Genomic DNA, 14,168 nt, shown 5'->3' with positions numbered 1-14,168 from the left:
CCGGCCGGAGTGGCCGAGCGGTTCTAGGCACTACAGTCTGGAACCGCGCGACCGCTACAGTCGCATGTTCGAATCCTGCCTCGGACATGGATGCGTGTGATGTCCTTAGGTTAGTTAGGTTTAAGTAGTTCTAAGTTCTAGGGGACTGATGACCACAGCAGTTAAGTCCCATAGTGCTCAGCGCCATTTTTGAGATTTCACGGTCGAGCAGCTGCTCATAAGCCGCACATCACGCCGGTAAATGCCAAACGACTCCTCGCTTGGTGTAAGGAGCGTAAACATTGGACGGTTGAACAGTCGAAATATGTTGTGTGGAATGACGAATCACTGTACCCAACGTGGCGAGCCGAAGGCAGGGAGTGGGTATGGCGAATGAACGTCATCTGCCAGCGTGTGTAGTGCCAATAGTAAAACTCGGAGGCAGTGGTGTTATGGTACGGTCGCGTTTTTCATGGAGGGGGCTTGCACTCCTTGTTGCGTTGCGTGGCAGTATCGCAGCACAGGCTTACATTGAAGTTTTGAACATCTTCTGGTTTCCCACTGTTGAAGATCAATTCGGGGATGGCGATTGCATCTTTCAACACGAGCGAGCACCCGTTCATAATGCACGGCCTGTGGCGGAGTGGTTCCACGACAATAACATTCTTGTAGTATACTGGTCTGCAGAGAGTCCTGACCTGAACCTGTAGAACAGCTTGGGGATGTTTTGGAGCTCCGACTTCGTGCCAGGCCTCACCGACAAACGTCGATACCTCTCCTCAGTGCAGTACTCCGTGAAGAATGGGCTGCCTTTCCTCAAAAAACCTTCCAGCGCCTGACTGAACGCATGCCTAGGAGAGTGGAAGCTGTCATCAATGGTGGGCCAACACCATATTGAATTCCAGCATTACCGATGGAGGGCGCCACAAACTTGTAAGTCATTTTTAGCCAGGTGTCCGGATACTTTCAGTCACGTAGTGTATATAGAAAGTATTTCAAGCAAGCACCTAACTTTCTGCTTTCCCTTCATGTTTTGTTATTTACTCAATGTTTAAGTTCATAGATTTCGTCTCCTTTATGCAGGCTACATCTTCGAAGATTTATAAGATTGTGGTTTCAGCTCTATATACCGGGTAAACATTCACCCAATAGACTTTTACAGAAGGCATTAACATTGAATTTTCCGTTTATTAATTGTAAGACCCTTTTCCAGAGGTCTATAATATTTTTTATTCAGAACGCACACACATAGTTGTAGAATACTAAAATCGGTAATATAGCATTAATATCTTATAAGAAACACGGATGGATGGAAATTTACCCACTATAAGAGTAATTTCAGTTTACTTAATAACAATTTTCGAATTTCTCATCGCTACTACCAGCTAGAGTAACCTTGTAGTCAGTACTAACGACATACATTTGTTTAGGTTGAAATCTTTATATGTTGTACCTCAAATAACTCTATGGGCAGGTCATGATGACCAACCTGGTTTGTGCTTTCACATAATACAAGTGTTCATCGGTTCTGTGGCCGCCGTTCGAGTTTATAGTGTGACTGTTTAATATAACCCTTTTTGCTTTCCTGTCTGTTACTGTGATGTTGCGTTTTGGCGTTGATGTACACTGTGCTGACTGAATTGGTTTTGAGGCTCGTTATATATTGTTGGGATTGCCTGTGCCAGTATATTGTGCGTTGCTAGTGTGTAACACTAGCCTTTAGCAGGTATGATCTGGGATAACGTTATATTTTGTATTTTGAAAGGAGCTCTGCGTTGGATGCCGAAGAACTGGATGTAAAGCCGTGTCGCCGGGGATCCGAACCGACTTACAAGTAAGAGAAGGAGCCGCCTCTTACAGCGTTTGACACGAGAAAAAATGTATTAAGGCATTCGTTGTGACCTCACTGTGAAATATAGTCTGTAAAGCATTGTCTGAATACTTTTTAACCTAAAACTACAGCATAGGATTAATTGCTGTTCACATACTATTGCTATGGTGAAAAGAAGAGGGTACCAGACTTAAACAATGAATACAAAAATGACTGCTGGGATAGAATTTTTTTACGACAATGAAACGTCACTTAACCAAAACCCAAGGCAAGCTAGCTCACACCAGACGTTTACCATAAAGTTCTTTAATCTTTACAATTCTGAAATCTGTTTTAGTCAAAATACTTAATATTACCCCGTCGCCAATTTCAACAAATGTAAAAAACAAATAACCTAACCCTTAGCGTAATAATATAGTCACACTACTTGTAATAAAAGGTTGAAGGCTTTCTAGATGTCATATGTTTACTGTGTTTTCTTAAAAAAAATATGTGATTCTGCAGAGAGATAGATATACGCTAAGGCTTAGGTTATTTGTTTTTTACCTATTTTGAAATTGGTGACAGGGCAGTATTAAGTAGTTTGAGTAAAACAGGTTTCAGAATTTTAGAGATCAAGTAACTTTATGGTAAACATCTCGTATGAGGTAGCTTGCCTTGGGTTTTGGTTAAGTGACGTCTCATTTTCCTAAAAAATTTCGATCCCAACAGTCATTCTTGTATTTATTGTTTAAGTTTGGTGCCCTCTTCTTACCTCAGTCTAATGCATGGGATGCGAGTTACGTGTTATTTCTAACCGCGGCTCTTTGCTTTCTGTAAAATGTTTGTTTTCTAATGGCTTGCTGTCTGTGACATACCGCTTCAAAACGTCTTCTTAATTGAAATGGTGTGTATTAAAAGCGAATTCCATAAATGTCATTGAACTCAGTCACACCACTCTATGTCCAACATAACATACCATATCACCCCTCCCACCCCCCCCCCCCCACCCCCCAACTATGATGATCCAGTGTAAAAAGAGTGGAAAATAGAAATACCGACATTTTAGGAACATTTATGACCTGTACGTAACAGTATTATGTTAAAAATTTTTGGATATTTTTAGACCTGTGCCAAAATAAAATACACGGAAGATAACAACTAGTACCATAATGTAGCTTTCTTACAGCTGATAATTACTGAGCAGGGACCACTGAAAACTTAGCCAATGTAAGATACTTCTGTTTGCACCAGACGGTATTACCAGTGATCGTTGCATGCTTTATTTAACTTGGAAACGTATGTAGCAACATTACATCAGAAAAACCACACTGCAGACATCACCAACACATTTTCTCTACTTGCGATCAGAGATATATAATCTTATTTGTTACTACAATACATAACATATGAATATCAAGAGCTCAGATGGAAACCCAGTTCTAAGCAAAGAAGGGAAAGCAGAAATGTGAAAGGAGTATACAGAGGGTCTATACAAGCGTGATATACTTGAAGATAATATTATGGAAATGGAAGAGGATGTAGATGAAGATGAAATGGGAGATACAATACTGCGTGAAGAGTTTGACAGAGACTGAAAGACCTGAGTCGAAATAAGGCCCCGGCAGTAGACAACATTCCATTAGAACTACTGACGGCCTTGGGAGAGCCAATCCTGACAAAACTCCTCCATCTGGTGAGCAAGATGTATGAGACAGGCGAAATACCTTCAGACTTCAATAAGAATATAATAATTCCAATCCCAAAGAAAGCAGGTGCTGACAGATGTGAAAATTACCGAACAATCAGTTTAATAAGTCACGGATGCAAATTGCTAACGCGAATTCTTTACAGACGAATGGAAAAACTGGTAGAAACAGACCTCGGGGAAGATCAGTTTCGATTCCGTAGAAATATTGGAACACGTGAGGCAATACTGACCCTACGACTTATCTTAGAAGCTATATTAAAGAAATGCAAACCTACGTTTCTAGCATTTGTAGACTTAGAGAAGTTTTTTGACAATGTTGACTGGAATACTCTCTTTCAAATTCTGAAGGTTGCAGGGGTAAAATACAGGGAGCGAATGGCTATTTACAATTAGTACAGAAACCGGAAGGCAGTTATAGGAGTCGAGGTACATGAAAGGGAAGCAGTGGTTGGGAAGGGAGTGAGACAGGGTTGTAGCTTCTCCCCGATGTTATTCAATCTGTATATTGAGCAGTCATTGAAGGAAAGATAAGAAAAATTCGGAGTAAGTATTAAAATCCATGGAGAAGAAATAAAAACTTTGAGGTTCGCCGATGACATTGTAATTCTGTCAGAGACAGCAAAGGTTTTGGAAGGGCAGTTGAACGGAATGGATAGTGTCTTGAAAGGAGGATATAAGATGAACACCAACAAAAGCAAAAGGAATATAGTCGAATTAAGTCAGGTGATGCTGAGGGAATCTGATTAGGAAATGAGACACTTAAAGTAGTGAAGGAGTTTTGCTATTTGGGGAGCAAAATAACTGATGACTGTCGAAGTAGAGAATATATAAAATGTAGACTGGCAATGGCAAGGAAAGCGTTTCTCAAGAAGAGAAATTTTTTTACATCGAATATAGATTTAAGTGTCAGGAAGTCGTTTCTGAAAGTATGTGTAAGGAGAGTAGCCACGTATGGAAGTGAAACATGGACGGTAACTAGTTTGGACAAGAAGAGAGTAGAAGCTTTCGAAATGTGGTGCTACAGAATAATGCTGAAAATTAGATGGGTAGACCACATAACTAATGAGAAGGTATTGAATAGAATTGGGGAGAACAGGAGTTTGTGGCACAACTTGACGAGAAGAAGGGACCGGTTGGTAGGACATGTTCTGAGGCATCAATGGATCACCAATTTAGTATCGGAGGGCAGCGTGGAGGGTAAAAATCGAAGAGGGAGACCAAGAGATGAATACACTAAGCAGATTCAGAAGGATGTAGGTACTGGGAGATGAAGAAGCTTGCACAGGATAGAGTAGCATGGAGAGCTGCATCACACCAGTCTCAGGACTGAAGACCACAACAACAACAATACATAAACTGAGATGTAGGGTTGTAGAAGTATTAATGTACACTAATAAGCTGTGATCAAAGTAACTTGTAAGTCAACAGTTTACAGAGGGCCATGTGAAGGCACCTGTGCGTGAAATGACGATAGTTGCTGAGAACCTGGGAAGCGCCAATGACGCCAGTAGAATACTGTTAGCGTTGAGTTACTTATTCACAATGTTTATAAGTTTTAGGTCTTCTGAAGCAGCGTCGGCTAATGTTACTCAGCTGCCTGCTGGATTCTACCTGACACCTATCGCGTTAGCTCAGCGATGCCCGCCCAAGAAGTGACGTAAGCGACTCTGGCGGCGGACCAGCAGCTGCCCAGTGCGAAGAGGTTGTCGCGCTGGCTGCGCAGTGTACTCCGTCCCAGTCCGAATACTCTGACGATGTACCTGGTGTTGGTAGTTACATGGTTAGTTGATCCCTTCCCCATCCCTAGTAGGTTTCGACGCCTTCGCTCCACGACCAGTGACCTGGTGTCGGTAGTCATGTGCTCAGTTGATCTCTGCCCTATCCCTGGTACGTTTCAGCGCCTGAAGGTGCCTTGGTCTTGAACAGGAACATGGATCCCAGGAGGCCCTGTTGCTGGCTATCACGCTGAAGTCTGGTACTGCCAGCACTCTGCGATGTGGTGTTGTCGGAAAACAGTCAGTTTGTCCATCAGCCGATGATAGGCGGCGAGTACCATGAAGTTAATTATCTTCGGCTAGTTTATGGACTGTGATTGAGCATCTAGGACATTGATTTCCACAGTACGTTCACTTAACAGACTGTTAACTAGTGTGTTGGTCCCTCACTATGTGCTGTTACGAAATAGATACAGCTTCTTGGAACATACCTTACGAGTTAACGAACATGCCTGTCTCGCTTCCTTTGGTTCTCTGTTGTCTTTTCTGCACTCTGTGTAGTCGACCTGACCAGCTTGCAACATAACAGCCTGCTTGTGCATCCGTCTGTGGCATGACTTTCATTGGCCTGAGTTGGCTAAATGGCTCTGAGCACTATGGGACTCAACATCTGTGGTCATAAGTCCGCTAGAACTTAGAACTACTTAAACCTAACTAACCTAAGGACATCACACACACCCATGCCCGAGGCAGGATTCGAACCTGCGACTGTAGCGGTCGCGCGGTTCCGGACTGAGTGCCTAGAACCGCTAGACCACCGCGGCTGGCATTTGCCTGAGTGAGAATGAATAGAATTGTTTGTGATTTCCACCCATTACTATCCTGTCAAGTAACAAGTTTATAGCATTCCTCTGTGTGAATTTTTTTACTCAAATACTCTAATTTGTATAATATTTCTCTGTTTGTTCTTTCCAATTTCCAGTTCTCAACAATACGTGCGCTTAAAGGAGAAACTTCTTTCAATACAGACTGGCTTAACACTGTCTAATGCGTTGATTATTTTATTTCAGTGTCCGTGGATTAACATTATTTGTTGTGTGAGTTAACGAGCATTGCGCGCTCATTTAAATATATGGCCGAAACAGTGAACCTACAGGAATTGTGATACGAACCCTGTCGTCGAGGACCGTGTGCCACAAAGGGTGCAGATTCACCTAATGGCGAAATTCACAGGGGTCTATTAAGGCCTGAGCGCTGTAGTGTACGAGTGAGACAGATGAGAACCTATGTCATAGGGATACCCAGGAGAATCCGTTTGTGGCAGCGGAGATGCAGCAGTGTTAAATAGATCTAAGTTCGACCATAAATGGGAAACATTTACGAAAACTATTTAATTCTGTAGTAATGCAGGGCATTACACCACAGTAATTTTAATCTGACATCCTCCATAAATATTCACCGTGATGCCAATAAATATTGATTATTGATCATATCTATAATAGTTTATAATTTAGTGTTAAAGTGAAATTAACAACTTTTGTTACAAATTCCTGAATGCTAAAATCTGAACACTTTGGTCGATCTTAACGATCGACTTTTCACATAGAAGCGCATCATTAAAATGACAAATGGTGTAAATATCAACTCCGTAACATTATTTATTTAAAAGATATGGTAAATATGAATTATCTGTTTCCTCCACACAAAACACATTGAACGATGACACCATGTCACCTTGTTGAATCATTAGGTAATAGAATATTTTTTGTAAAATTCAGTGCTTAATAGTTACTTTTTTTATTATTTATCAGAAAGCACATTGGTGCTAGAATACCGGTCGTAACATTCAAAACTAAGAAGGAAATTGTATTTTTGTTATGTTAAAGAAAGTAATGTTTATTATGTTATGGATGTTATTGTTACTTTATTTAGAACATAAAAGTGGGTCAAGCTTTGATTATTTAAATATGTTAAAGTGTAAAGTAATGTAGAATAAGCTGTAGCCAATCAGATGGATGGCTTCAGGAAAGGGAACTGCGATAGTCAGTTGAGCGAGGACGTTCGGCGCGTGTGAAACGCGGTCGGGGACGAACACAGGACAGTGCTGTTGCAGACGCAAAAGCGCACAGTTCGGCTGGAGACACCAAAGGGTACAGTTCGGATGCAGACGCAAAAGCGGACGGTCGGTGCTTAGGCAGCTAGGAAGTGAAACGACTTACACAAATTCGCGTTGTGTGGTATCGCGGGTCTTCGTCTCTGAGCGGTGAGCAGCCGCGCGCCTCGTGTGAGCTCTAAGAAAATGAGGTGGAATATTAGACTTGAGATTGTGAATGATCGAACTGTGTCAAATGAATATGCGCACGAGTGTAATAGTAGTTGTAAATACGACCACTTTGGCTATTAGTTTGCTTTCTGAATAAACATTATTATAACCAAATCGCAACTGTGTTGGCTACATCATTTATGGGTCGTTAATTTAGTTCCCGATATAATGATTATTGTTATTATATGTTATGATAACTTTGTATTTCGCGAACTTGCCATCAGACAGACAATTTAACCAAAGGGTCACAAGTGTCCAATTTAGGGAGTTTAATGCGGCACGTGAGGTTCAACTGCTAGACGAGTTTGAGACAAGACATTTCGACGAAGAGGAACCGCATGTGAACCCGAACCTCTTTGGGATATTGGGTCGATGTAGGAATAGTAATAGCTTATTGATCATTTTCTTGAGTCACGACTGTGAAATATCATTAATTTTAGTGAACCACTTCAGGAAACTAATGGGTTATACAGTATATTTTGTTAACTTCCCTGTAGGATTTGCGACAGCATACCTCTAAGCAATATAAACCACGCAGAATACTCAAAATGGTTACTTCTATGTCGCTCATGTCTGGAGTATCATGTAAACTAATGTGAATTTCCATATGCCTCACTAGTACCACATATTATTACCAGAACGCAAAGAAGGTATTACGAATCTACTAAAGACATTGCATTCAATACATGTACCAGTAAACAATAGAATTACGTGGGAAATAAATTCTTTATTTTATTTTCTGCCATTTTAAGCATATCCAAATGGGAACTGAACCTTATAAAAAAATGTATTTCGCATGTCCTCCGATCAACGAAACGAAATTGATCCCATCATTTTCGACATGTACGATATGACAGGTAGGCTCTGATACCATAGTGAGGGCCAGGATTCTCTGCTGAGGGAGGATGTTGTGCAGCTACAGAGGAATCGATGATGACTACAATGACTTCTTTATTGAGACTTGATTACGATCATTAGTGGGAGGTACAGAAAACGAGACGGAGTCTCCCTGCAGATAACGGCCTCCGGCGTTAGAGTGTACGCTATGTTGATATGCGGTAACTGGTGCTTCCTGTTTCCTGCCTGTAGTGAGTGTCACAACTACGGGGAAGTCGGTCTGTATCACTCTCCTGGGCATGGGGCGTAGTGGTCTTTTGTCAGTAGCCCGGCAGTGATGGCTGGATCCTGCTGCCGTATTCCAGCTCAGCAGACAAGTGTGGGGCTGTCCCTGGGGCCCAGAGATTTAGACTGCAGGCGTCGGTTTCTGTCCTACCTGAGGCAGAAGAGTCTGCGTCATCGGCGTGGCACAGAGCGGCTCATGCTCGATGTTACAACACTGCTCAGCTGTTCAACAATGACGGGTTGGTTCGTGTGTCTTAAAATATTGCTTCTATATGCTGACTTCTGCTGTCTCCATCGGTAGTGAGTCGCGCTGAATCGCCTAGAACTTGTTGGTGTCCCCGCTCGCCCTCCCAGAGCTGTCGTATTTGGATCGCAGCACTCCTGCAGGTTGCGTCACGCGTTGGCAGCAAGTGTCGTCTGTCGTCACAGAAGCGTTGCAAAGTCGCTGATCAGGCGCTGCCCTCGCCGTCTGTGACCGACATGGATATGGCCTGTTTCCGACTTGGCTCTCCTCTGCATGTCTGTAGACTTGTTTATAAGTTCCTCCCTTTAAATTCCTCCATGGCAAGAAAACGATATACCCTACAATTTTACTAATATATTTACACCTGTTTGCACCTCATTTTTGAACTTCAGTTAACTGTACGCATTGTACATTATTTGTCCGACTTCACTGGTACTTACCAAGATACAGGTTTGGGGTGGACTGGATCTGGAAAATTGTGAAAGCTGTGTATCCTGTAGAGGGTAGGTTACTGAACAGGTTTAGCACTACATTTTCAGTTTCACTGTAATGCTAAAATTCACCTTCGGTGATGCACAGCAGAGCTCGGGGAACCATTGTCACCGTAAGGGTAACTGTCGCCTGCATGTAATGTCGCAAGTTTCATCCATCGTGAAGAACAAATCATTTAAATTTTAGGCAACAGTGGGATGGACGATTGGTGCAGGGACTGGCCGTTCCCGTTAAGCAATTGGATATAAACTGCCAGAACCTTTATAGCCAGGAAATACCTGTAAGTCATTATCCACACTGACTTACAGTAAAATGATTACATAATAGATGGTGTATGAAGATCAGGTATCATACTGAGGTTGCTGGAAGAAACGCAAGGAAAGTAATTCATCCACAAAATAAAAGGGTTTACATAGTAGTTGAAAGAACAGTTTTAAATCTTTTTTTTAGTACTGCTCATCTGTCAAGAGCTTTATCAGGGTGAATTAATAAAAGAGGTGGAGAAAATTCAATGAAGGGTGATACATTTCGTCATGGTACTGATACGGAGATGTTCAACGAACACGAATGGTAGAAACTGTAAGAAAGATGTTGTGCGTCATGGTGGGGGTTACTATAAATTAATAAAAGAGGGTAAGTTTCTGGCCACGTATTAGTTCCTCCCACATACAAAGCGATGCGAACAAGGATTTAGATTTATTACACATGTTTATAAACAATCATTCATCCATATCCCCTTCACGAATGGAACAGAGATGAGGATGGGGAGAGATTTAAACGGTAAAGCCGGCCGGAGTGGCCCTGCGGTTCTAGGCGCTACAGTCTGGAGCCGAGCGACCACTACGGTCGCAGGTTCGAATCCTGCCTCGGGCATGGATGTGTGTGATGTCCTTAGGTTAGTTTGGTTTAATTAGTTCTACGTTCTAGGCGACTGATGACCTCAGAAGTTAAGTCGCATAGCGCTCAGACCATTTAAACCATTTTGAGACAAACAATAGAGGTGGATAAGATCTGTATCCGAAACAAAATGTATGTAATGGATTTGTTCATAAAAGTACTTTTCTCTACTGGCATATGGCTTTTGTGGCCAAGCCTGCCACCCATAGCGTGTGCATGTCAATAAACACGACTCTAACTTCCCGTCACATGTCACACAAAGTCTCTAAGCTACAGTTCAGTATCTAGTGAGAGTTTTTTCCATGCCTTGGAAAAATCACATTACAGGCGTCGGCACACTGCAAACAGCTAAGGGGAAAGCAAATTCACACATGCATACCACGCAAATAAATTTTGTAGTTAGAAATTTTCCTTAACTGCTATACATTTTTTTAAAGCATAAATGTCTGCTGACAGAATGTGACAGAGGCAGTGGTCCCCCATCTTTGTAATTCATCTTGGTGGGCATTGGGTGAGCTGCAGACACCATCCAAGGCATTCAGAGGGGTGTTAAATGTCAGGAGGGGCATCTGGTGCGGTCCTAAGATGTAAGACACTTGATAGCTGCCAGCCGGGGCTGCTGTGTCAAGGTGGCATGGCATGGTCTGTCAGAGGTCACTGTAATTGTCTTTAACGAAGACGTCGCAACTGCTCCATTCCTTCCTACTAAATTGGCCAGTACAGCGCAACCTAAATAAGCGCATGTGGTAATTGTTAAACATCGAGTTACACGATATCAGTGCCCTATGTTTAAGTATCTATACAGAGTAATTTAGCTAAGTTCTGTACAATAATTAAATTTTGAAATATTCCTGTGTGCTGTGGTTTCCTTTTTTTTTTTTTTTTTTTTACTTAATACTGCTTCACGAAGGTAGTTATAATTAAAGTGCAGCAACCGGCAGGGCTCCATTGTGCTCTGTAATTATCGTATGGCAGAAAAACTCTATAAATATGCTAACGCGTTAATGTGGGCGTGATTTACGTTAGAAACAAATATTGTTCAGATTCTGGCCACAGTGCTAACCTGGCGCTGAACATCATCTTGTCGATGTCCACTATGCTCTTATTGAACAAATTGCTTAAGTGGCGGTTAACAACGAAATCAACATTATGCCTTTCTCACTTGTTTGACGTTTTCTGTCTTTGTCCTGCTGGTAATTCATTACATATGGTAACACTTCTGTGTGTGTTTCTTGCATCCACAGCGCCAGATTTCTTCCAGGGGCCAAAAGTGGAACTAATTTTTGCAGAAGAAGTAGGTTCTGCATTAAAGCACTAGAATATCTATCACTTTTCGCTGCCATCCAACAACTACAACTCACGCTGGATCTCTGTAAGCAGCTGTACTTTTATTCTAACCATCAACTACATTTCAGAACCTTTCCTAATATGCAGAATTTTTTACCACTGTTTGTACACTCCAGTGTTGTAGGTAAGGCATTGAGTGGAGCTGTACTATAGTTCACGATGGCGGTGATTTTGCTGACTATTTGACCTTAAGGTGACTTAGATCCACCATGTTTGATTACGATGTGATATTGTTGACCGTATTTTATAAGTTTTCTGAGCCAAAAGCCTCATCCGCTAAGAAAACACTTCATTCCAATTATAGAATTTCCTGACATTTATAACACACCCAGTTCGTCTAGATTGGTGAGGGGGGGGGGTGGAGGGAGCAGGGATCAGGCAACAATGTAGTCTGCACCAGCTTCTCCTCAGCCACACTCCCCTGGCGTTTGAGCCCATTGTAAAACACTGTGTATGTGTTATATGATTATACAAAGCAAATATTTCCTAGAAGTATAGAAAATTAGCTTTGGCAGGGGTGCAGCGTGATTTGGCTGAGGCGTTTATGCTCTTCCCACTGCATTCTCCAGGAATTCTGTATTGTTACATTCCCTCTAATACTGACAGCTACAGCAAACTTTTCCTTTTAACTCACTAACTTTAGACACTCAGCATATCATTGTTATAATTTTAGTGCATTGGAAACGGAGTGCTATATTCTAGTTTCTAACCTCAGATAATCTGACTTCAATTGATACAAAAAGATCGACAGTAATTTCATCTGTTGTGCGTTCTCTTGACTGAGGTTGTGTGAAATTGTACCTCTGATGGCTGATGATTTTCAGTGTAGCAAGAGGTAAATGTATTCATGGAAAATGTAAACTGTGCAAGCGACCAGGTTGATGAAATTAATAACTTCTTGTCTCCTATGCCACACACTTCCTTTTCATTTCTTCAGTTTATGCTCTTCGTCGCAATACTGCCGTTTGCTGAAGGGGATCAAAAAAGCTCTACGTCAAGTATAAAATAGCATTACTGCATTGTAGTCGTACTTCAAAGTCTGCAAAATCCCAAACCTACCGATAAAATGTTGGGATCTTGGGTATTGTCTAAGTATTTTAGTAGAAAGTACCGGGGGTCTCTGGTAGTTTCTAACAGAATAATATTCTGCTGATGATTTATTCGGTTTGTTACCACAGTTAGACATGTTACCTTGGAAAGCCTGCAATGTGTAACCCTTAAAATATAGGACACAAAACACAGAGTCCGCATGTACAACATCATTCTGTTGTACTTGGTGCTGCTTCGGCTACACTTCAGTATGATGCCGTTGTCCTGCTGTTCCATTCCACTGATTTAAACCTCACACGATGTGCATTTCAGACAACTCTTTATAAACAACCCAATCATTACTGTCACTTCAAGTGACGCTGATGCAAGAAGCAAACTCGAGACAGAAACGCGTATACGAGGGGGTGCTTTAAAGTAATGCCTACGACGTTTTGTTCTGTTCTCAATGTCCTCTGAGACTTTACATGTCATATATATTACCCGATTGGGTTTCCCTCTTCGTTAAGGCAAGCCGCAGCCCTTTGCCGCCATAGGTTTCCGAATTGTGCGTTAACATTGCGGGGTGTAACTTAACTATGTTAGTGTGTGAGACACTAAGTGCTATAATCGAGTGTCTACCCTCAGATAACACCGCTCCAACTGATATTCATGCAAGGACGGAATCTGAGTACGGTGATGACTGTATCGGCGTCAGTAATGTGCAGTGATGTGTCATTCGCGCAAGTAATGAAAGAAATGGTGATTCTAGACTCAACGTGTGAGACAGGGCTCGAAGTGAACGATCGAGTTTCCGAACCTTGAACACTTTCGAGGATTTCACTTTGATAGTGATGGAGCGGTGCAAGCAGATGTGAAGTTGTAGCTGCGTCAACTAATTAAAACATTCTACGGTGACGGCATCAACAAACTGGCCTCTCTTCGGGAGAAATCTATTCATCGGCAGGGCGGCCATAGTGAGGATTAAATATGTAGACGTAATGAATAAAGATGTAAAATGTTAATAAAGTTTGTTTGATTTAAAAATCTGTAAGAGTTTCAACGTATGACATACTCAGGCTTTCAGCATGCCGTTGTAGAATGGAAATTTGAGGGCTAAAAATGTAGTGGATGTCACTGTTAGCAACCGAAACTACCGTAAGTGAATGGAGCAACTTTGTTTCCAAACAAAGCTTGCAGTGCCTATTGTCAACCTGTGAAATTTACGGGTACCTTTTGGGAAATGCAAGAAAAGCAGAAATCTGTTTGCTCTACAATGAGCCAGTGAAAAAACTCGGTCCGTAATAGCAAAATTCCCAGGAAGGGTGCCTGAGTAACCTTCAATCTTTCACAGATTGACTCCAGGCTCAATTTGTGCTTAAATTATAGCCTACTGCATAATTTTCTATCCCATTTCTTCGAGTGAAACTCGTATTGCCTCACAGTAGTAGCTCACTGAATGTAATCGACCTGTATCAGTAGACAGCAGTAATATGTGGTCA

This window comes from Schistocerca cancellata, chromosome 6 (assembly GCF_023864275.1).
Source record: "Schistocerca cancellata isolate TAMUIC-IGC-003103 chromosome 6, iqSchCanc2.1, whole genome shotgun sequence".
Classification (NCBI taxonomy): domain Eukaryota; kingdom Metazoa; phylum Arthropoda; class Insecta; order Orthoptera; family Acrididae; genus Schistocerca; species Schistocerca cancellata.
This window is presented reverse-complemented; position numbering follows the sequence as displayed.